Source organism: Mus pahari, chromosome 20 (assembly GCF_900095145.1).
Source record: "Mus pahari chromosome 20, PAHARI_EIJ_v1.1, whole genome shotgun sequence".
In the NCBI taxonomy this organism is placed as follows: Eukaryota; Metazoa; Chordata; class Mammalia; order Rodentia; family Muridae; genus Mus; species Mus pahari.
The window spans coordinates 17,095,329-17,102,934 of record NC_034609.1 but is presented as its reverse complement, the minus strand read 5'-3'; positions in this window follow the sequence as shown (position 1 = coordinate 17,102,934).

Sequence of the window (7,606 nt, the reverse complement as noted above, 5' to 3'; positions counted from 1 at the left end):
TGTAGAGTGGGTTAGCCAAGGTCAGCTGCGGGGAGTCTCTTGGGACCAGAATCTGTAGGAGGGAGCTGGGCCATCTGAGGGGACAGCTCTGGCTTTGGGGGGTGGGGGAGTGGGAAGGACCTCTGGGGAGGGGCGATTATCCTCTGGCTCAGCCCCATTTGGCTCCTGGCCACCCAGTCTTGTGGAAGGCCAGAGAGCCAAGCTGGAGAGAGCGAGTGGTGAAAGCGGAAAAAGTTGTTTCACTTAAGCTGGGGTTGAAAGCTCGTGGCTTGCGGGCTGAATAGCATTTTGAAATTTGGGAAGCCTTATGTAAAAATCAGACATTCTGCTGTTGTTTAAAAGTTCCCTAGGCCTGGCAACCACGGGTGCCAGTTTCCATATGGCAGCCACTAGCTGAGGCTAGGTCGTCCTCTTCAGACAGACTTTGCTGCTCTCTACCACCTGAGGAGGGCTTCACGGTTGTCACCTTTGCCCACATGTCTCCTACCATGTTAGGGAGCTAGCCACCTGGAAGGACATCAGGGCTAGACCCCGCCCTCCTACACCACAGTTGTAGAGGCAAGGACCTGAACTGTGGGATGCTATTGGCGAGAGGCATGTGATCTGAATCATATCCCAGAAGGAGACATTACCAGAACTGCCTGGTAGTTATTAGTTGATAACTAACTGAACCTAATTCCAGTAGCCCCAAACCTTGTGCAATCCTTATCCGTGAAGAACACTTCATGTACCATTGCCTTATCCAGAAAGTCAACCCAAATGGGCTTGTCATTCATCTGGGGAAATCTATCTATTCTAGAGCCTTTAGGAACAGTATAGTGTCTACCTACAAATGCATTGGCACACTGTGCCTCTAGTCCTTATGTGCTGCTCTCTTCCCTTTGCAGTAAACTATGTCTTCTTAATTACACTTTGCATATCTCATCTGAACTCCTTCTAAAGAGATAAGCACACAAGGGAACAGAGAGGAGGCCCGAGTGAAATTCTAGTGACACCTGATTTCAGTTCCAACCTTTCCTCCAAAGGCCTTAGGAAGACATGGAACCCAAATAGCAGAGCTTTGGGGTTCCTGGGAGGAAGAGAGAGAAATTTTCTTTTTCAGTCCCTGGGTAGAACTGTGGGAGTTGTTTTTTTCTACAAGTGCACATGGAACCATCAACCTGGCTTTAATTGAGATATCTATGGAAGCATTCGAGACTATGGACCACTTATGAGGTGCTATATAACCAAAGAAACATCCCTCCAGGCCAACTTTCACTACCTACTTATATATTCCTCATGGAGGGGCAAGGCCTCCTATCTGTATCTCTAACATGCAGCCATATGAGTCACTCATGTGTGACCCATGAGCCTTTTCTTCCTCCACAAGGGCATGCTATGCAGTCCAGTCCGGTGAGGATCCTGTGCGGGACCTCACAGCTGCTCTGATTTCACAACAACAGCCTGTCATGCCCAGGGGACAGCATTCCACAGGTGTTTGATGGCCACCCACCAGAAGCTGAAAGAGCTTAGGAAGAATTCTTCTGGGGACTTCCTGGGGACTGTGCGGCCCTGCAGGTGCCAGATTGGGCTTCAGCATCCTGAATCAGGGGAAGATGAACTTCAGGTGCTCAAAATCGCCTTATTTATAGAAAGTTGTTACATATGTGGTGGTTTGAGTGAGAATGGCCCCCATAGGCTCATCTATTTGAATGATTGGTCCCTAGTTGGTGGAACTGTTTTAGAAAGGATTAGGGGCTGTGGCCTTATGGGAAGAGGTGTGTCATTATTGGTGCAGTAGGGATAAGGTTACAAAAGCCCATGCTAGACTTTCTCTCTCTCTCTCTCTCTCTCTCTCTCTCTCTCTCTCTCTCTCTCTCTCTCTTGCTCCCTACAAATTGTGGATACAATGTAAGCTCTCAGCTAAGATTTCAGCACCTGCCTGTCTTCCTGATACCATGCTCCCCGCCCGCCATGATAGACTCATCCTCTGAAACTGTAAGCAAGACTTTAGTTAAGTGTTTTATTCTTTATAAGTAGCCTTGGACATAGTGTCTCTTCACAGTAATAGAAAAGTAACTAGTAACACCATCGGCCTGAAAAATTACCTAGGCTGTAACTAGCACGTGTCAAGCTATGGCAAGCATTTAATTCTTTCTTTCTTTCTTTCTTTCTTTCTTTCTTTCTTTCTTTCTTTCTTTCTTTCACTCACTCATTCAGGACTTATGCATATTGTTCCACCTGCTGAACTCCAATGGCATTAGGGCAGAGTCTGTGAGTCTGTGTCACTGCAGAAATAGGAATTGCTTCCTGAAGTCCTTGGGCAGAGAGGTACCTGACCAGAGTCAGCCAAGAATCCAATCAGAAAGAGTTGAGTGGTGAGGAAACAAGGAAGTGGTTTGCTCTCCAGTGCAGCCACGTTGGGAAGAAGTGGGTACCTTGACCCTGATCCCTGGCTTCTGAGTGGAACCAGAGCTTGAGGGTGCAGGGAGGCAGAACAGACATGGAGGACAAGAAGAGAGCATAGCCAGGCGTTCTTGGTCTGGCTGATGACTGTCTCAGGTCTGGCTCTGGCTCCTGTTGGCTCCAGGGTATCGTTATTAGGGGCAATTGGTTTCTCATTAGGAGATGATTGTTCCTGCTTGAGAAGGGCAGGTCACTTCCAGTCAGAGTGTGGAAGCTTGGGGAGCCCACTCTTCCTGGAATTTGAGATAAACTTGGTAGGGCTCAGAGAACAAACTAAAGAGCTAGAAATACAGTTGCTCTGTATCGCTGCTCTGTCTTCACAGCGGCAATGCCATTGCCACAAGCTTTGGAGGGGTCGACATCTGCCATCTGTGCCTTCTCATGACCTGGTCTTTAGTTTGGACCCTAGGGGGAGATGTTAGTGATCCCCACCCCCACCTCCGCAAAACCAGACAGGAGCCAATCTGATATCACTCACAGCAGGGTCTTCATTCTATTCGAGCTAGCTCGGGTCCCCACAATGCACCACCATCACTCAGGATGGTTTTGGTGAGGGGGGAGCCCCAAATGTCTATGGGGCAAGGCTTTACAGTAAGCATCAAGCAGGGAATACGTGTGCAAGCATCTAATTAGAAAGCTCCTGTGGCATTTAACATAGTTGGCTGGTGCTGGGAGTCAGATCATAAACTCAACTTCTGCTCCCCTTTGCGTTGGTGGTCGTTAGGCAGGGGGTGGGTTTGTAACCTGGGGGTGCAGGTTTGTTGGGGGAATAACCTGGAGACACGTCTTGTTGAGGGTGTAACCCGGAAATTCTGGTCTTGTTGGGGATTAGCCTAAAGACTGAGTTTTGTTGGGGGGCAACTTGGAAACGAATGCTAGGTACCCGCCTGTTAGTTTACCTAAGTTCAAACTTAGGTTGGGTTCTCTAAAATGGAGTCTGAACTTACAAGATTTGGCCTCACACTTCCAGCTCCACAGTGGCTGCCTGGCATAGACTTAGATGGAAATTGAATCTATACCCCTTGGCAAAGCAGAACTCAGAGCTGGGCTTTAAGAATCCACTGAAACCAGCAGCCATTTGCTGGTCTGAGTCTGGGACGCATCTGCCTTTCAGCTGCACGTTAGGTTGGATCTCGGTACAGGGCCGTAAAAGACCAGGGCCTGCCTGAAGCAGAGATGACACAAAGATGACAGTGGGGTCATGAACCAAGGGGAAAGGGGAACCCCCTCCCACTGCCTCTTCCCTACCCCCCACTAGGCCGTCCAGCCTCCCAGCCCTGAATAAAGCCAGGCTACATTTGAAGGTTTACTGAGCAAGCCATTAAGTCCCCTTAACTGGATTTGGTTCATCTTTGCCAGAAGCCTATTTGTTTATATGAGCTAGAAATTTTGGGAAGCCATGACCCTTGAGCACCCCTTGCCCACCCCCATTTTGTCACTGCATCTTGGCTCTCCTATTCATCTGAGAGGCACACCCCCAGCCAGCCATCCTCATTCCTTCCCCAGGGCCCAGAACTCACAACCCTCAAGTGGCCTTGGCAAAGGCTTCCCTGGCACCAGGTGGATGGGAACGGTTCTAGGCTATCACACACTGGTGGTGCAGGATGGCCTGCAGAGGTGGAGCCTGCGACACGGAGTCCCCTCCCTTGCAGTCACATTCTCCCTAGGGTTAGGGTCAACCCCACAGCAAGGCCAGCTCCAACACTGTCTGAGGCTTTCAATGTCACACTCACCATAGGCCTGCAAAGCCATTTTGGGGGACAGGCATGTCAGGTCAAGTGCTATACCCTCAGTGAAACGGTCCCTGACTGACTGTCCCTGAAAGGAGTCACACTGGTGTTGACGCCTTTGTGGTAGTGACATCTATCTGCAAACAATCTTTTCTTTAAAAGTCATTTGTGTGTGTGTGTGTGTGAGAGAGAGAGAGAGAGAGAGAGAGAGAGAGAGAGAGAGAGAGAGATGTTTATGTGTCCATATATGCACACATAAATGACAGAGGAGAATGTCTGATGTTCTGCTCCATTGCTCTCTGCTCTAAGTCTGAGTCTCTCAGAGAACCTAGAGTTAGGCTGGTGTCTTAGTTAGGGTTTTTCTGCTGTGGACAGACACCATGACCAAGGCAACTCTTATAAAGGACAGCATTTAATTGGGGCTGGCTTACAGGTTCACAGATTCAGTCCATTATCATCAAGGCTGGAACATGGTGCCATCTAGGTAGGCATGGTGCAGGAGGAGCTGAGAGTTCTACACCTTCATCGGAAGGCTGCTAGTAGAATACTGACTTCCAGGCAGCTAGGATGAAAGTCTTAAAGATCCCATGCTCACACCCCCAACAAGGCCACACCTTCTAATAGTGCAACTCCCTGGGCCAAACCTATTCAAACCATGACATTCCACTAGCTGGGCAGAGCTTATGCAAACTATCACAGTGGTAAATGGGAGGTCTCAGCTCTTTGCTCCCGTCTCCTCCCTTTACCAGCACTGGGGCTCCATATGCTTTTGAGACAGCCTGGCTTTGTGAAAACCAGGGTCCTGGGACCCCTGCTCATGTAGCAAGTCCTCTCACCCTCTTACCCACTGACTCATCCTTCTAGCCCTCCAAACAGTCTTATTTCATTTCTCTGTATTGAACCCGGTACTAGAACATCAGTGACATCACTGGTTTCACACACCGTGGCTGCTCAATAAATACTTGTTGTCTCAACAACTTGAATAAGTGAATCATTCTCCCAAATATGAGCAGATGGATGGAAAGGCAGGCCCAAGTACCGGAGACTGCAGGCTTCCTTTACGGCACTCGGGGAGGAAGAGGATAGGCCATACCCTGTGTGGTCTACACTGGACCAGCTGGGTAGACCATCTAGCTAGACCAGATAGGTGGAAGTCCTAGTTGACCTGAAAGGACAGGAGAGAAGTTCATGTCCTTACCACCTCCACCTTTCTGCCTTCCCCTCTTGAACTTTGAGTTCTGCACCATTGCTTGCCCCACACTCTTGTCTCCTCCTCTTCCCACTTCCCTAGCTCCCAGCTGTGCACCAGATCCTAGAATCTTGCACATGCTACCCAACCCATGCTAGGGGAGAGCTGTCGCTGAGCTACATTCCCAGCCCATTTATACTTTATTCGGTTTATTTGGATTCTCTGTCACCCACGCTGGCCTCAGTTCCTGAGTACTGAGATTACAGGCACCATGCCCTGACACTGAATTTGTGAGTATATATGGGTGGTGAGGAGGGGATAACTCTTAAAGGGGGAAGGGGCAGAAGAGTTAGGTAACTTTGAAACCCAAGATCCAGCTTTACCTGAAAGCAACATAGCCTTAGATTTCCCAGTTCAGTGATCTCTTTCTATATTTAGTGCAACTCGGGTACCATTTTTATTATTTGTACCCAAGAGTGTCCTGGGAAATAGTCCTCAGTGATCAAGGCTAGTGAGCTACCATCACGGTGCCAGACAGAGTACCTGGCACTTCTCCCTCCATTAAGGACCCAAAACTTTCTGCTTTAGCACCATGGGGTAGAAGAGATATGAGGTTCTCACAAGGAGGGCAGATGTTCATGGAGAGAGGGACCCTGCTCCTCTCTGGAAGCTCGGGTTTATGGACCAGTGAACTCTTCATTCTTGGACTGTCTCAAACAGGCTAGGATCCCCCAGCAGGGGGGACTCTACTGCTCTACTGACCCATGCCCCTTGGATGGGAAACCCTTATGCTCAGCTTTCAGGGCCCCTCAAAGGGATGTCCCAAGGCAGCAGAGTATAACAAGGAAGCCTGTCTACCATGTTCTTTGATAAAAAAGCCTCTTTGTAGGGTTCCAGGCAAAACACCTTAGGGCTAACAATTCCTGAGGGTGAGGTACAGGAGGGATGGGCCTTGCTGAGCCTTGAGCTGTTCTTGTTCAGGTTCCTCTCCTCAGAGCATCTCCAGCTCCATCCTCCATCCCAGAGTGAGTCCATCCTGTGATGATCCTGGCACCCGCAGCACCACAGGTTCCCCCCCCCCAAGGCTCCTGAATCATAAGAATGCTTTTCCTTGAAGGCATTGGCATGTTTGGGCAGTGCCTTTCTAAGCTGGAACCAGGACAGAGAAGGAGCCCTGGAGAAAAGCCCAGCACGGACACAGTTGCCGGGTCATCTTTTGTGTGCTAAAGGCTGCTCGCTCACCACTGTATCAGTCAAGATGATGCCTACAGGTGGCTCAGTATTACCTCTCTGTCGAATAGACTGAACACTCGAAGACAGACTGGCAGGTGGATGCTGGTTCCCCTGGCTTAGAGCTGAGAAAACTGGGATGATCCACTCAAGCCCATGGGCATAGGATCCACACTAGGACGTCCTTGTGGTTTTCTGTTTTTAGAGTCCTTGTATACTTCCTGAATTATCATATCCCACACGTCACCATGGTGATGTGAGGGAACTAAACTGAGGCACTGAGGAGGGCTTGCCAGGGCAAGGCTACACACAAAGAACACCAGTCATTCCCAGAAGCTTGCTTTGAGCCAGAAAATGTGGTAAGTGTTGTCTCACAGAACACCCAGTGGAACGTTCGCTGATGATAAGAAGAGAGCCCAGAGAGGTTAACTGGTTTGACCTAGGACACACAGCAAATCTACACAGAGCTGGAAGCTGGGTCTATTGAATATTTCCCTGCAGCTGTTGCTGGTACTCAGTCACAGCTTTTGCTCCACACCCTACTGTCTTTAGTCTACTTCCAGCATCCCCTCCGCTGCCGCTCGCTGATTTCCACCTCCTGACGCCCCCTGGTCCAGAAGTCAATCCAAGATTATTATACTTTCAAAGCCAGTTTTTCAAAACACAGCTCCCGGAAGTCCTCCCTGATTCAGAGTCCGTCATCAGCAACCATATTCACGTACAGCTGGTACAGGTGGTGGTTTCTTAACTCTGAGACAACCTCACTTCCTTTATTGATCCTGCAGTAGTGAAATGGACACTCAGGGCTGTGACAACATGGGTAGTGCTTATTACACGTTTAACACTGCCTGGCACACATGCAGCAGATGCTTAAAAACCAACCACTCTCTTTATAATAATGTGCTCTCTGCAGATTTTCCTTCCACGCTGTTTCTCTCTCTCTCTCTCTCTCTCTCTCTCTCTCTCTCTCTCTCTCTCTCTGTGTGTGTGTGTGTGTGTGTGTGTGTGTGTG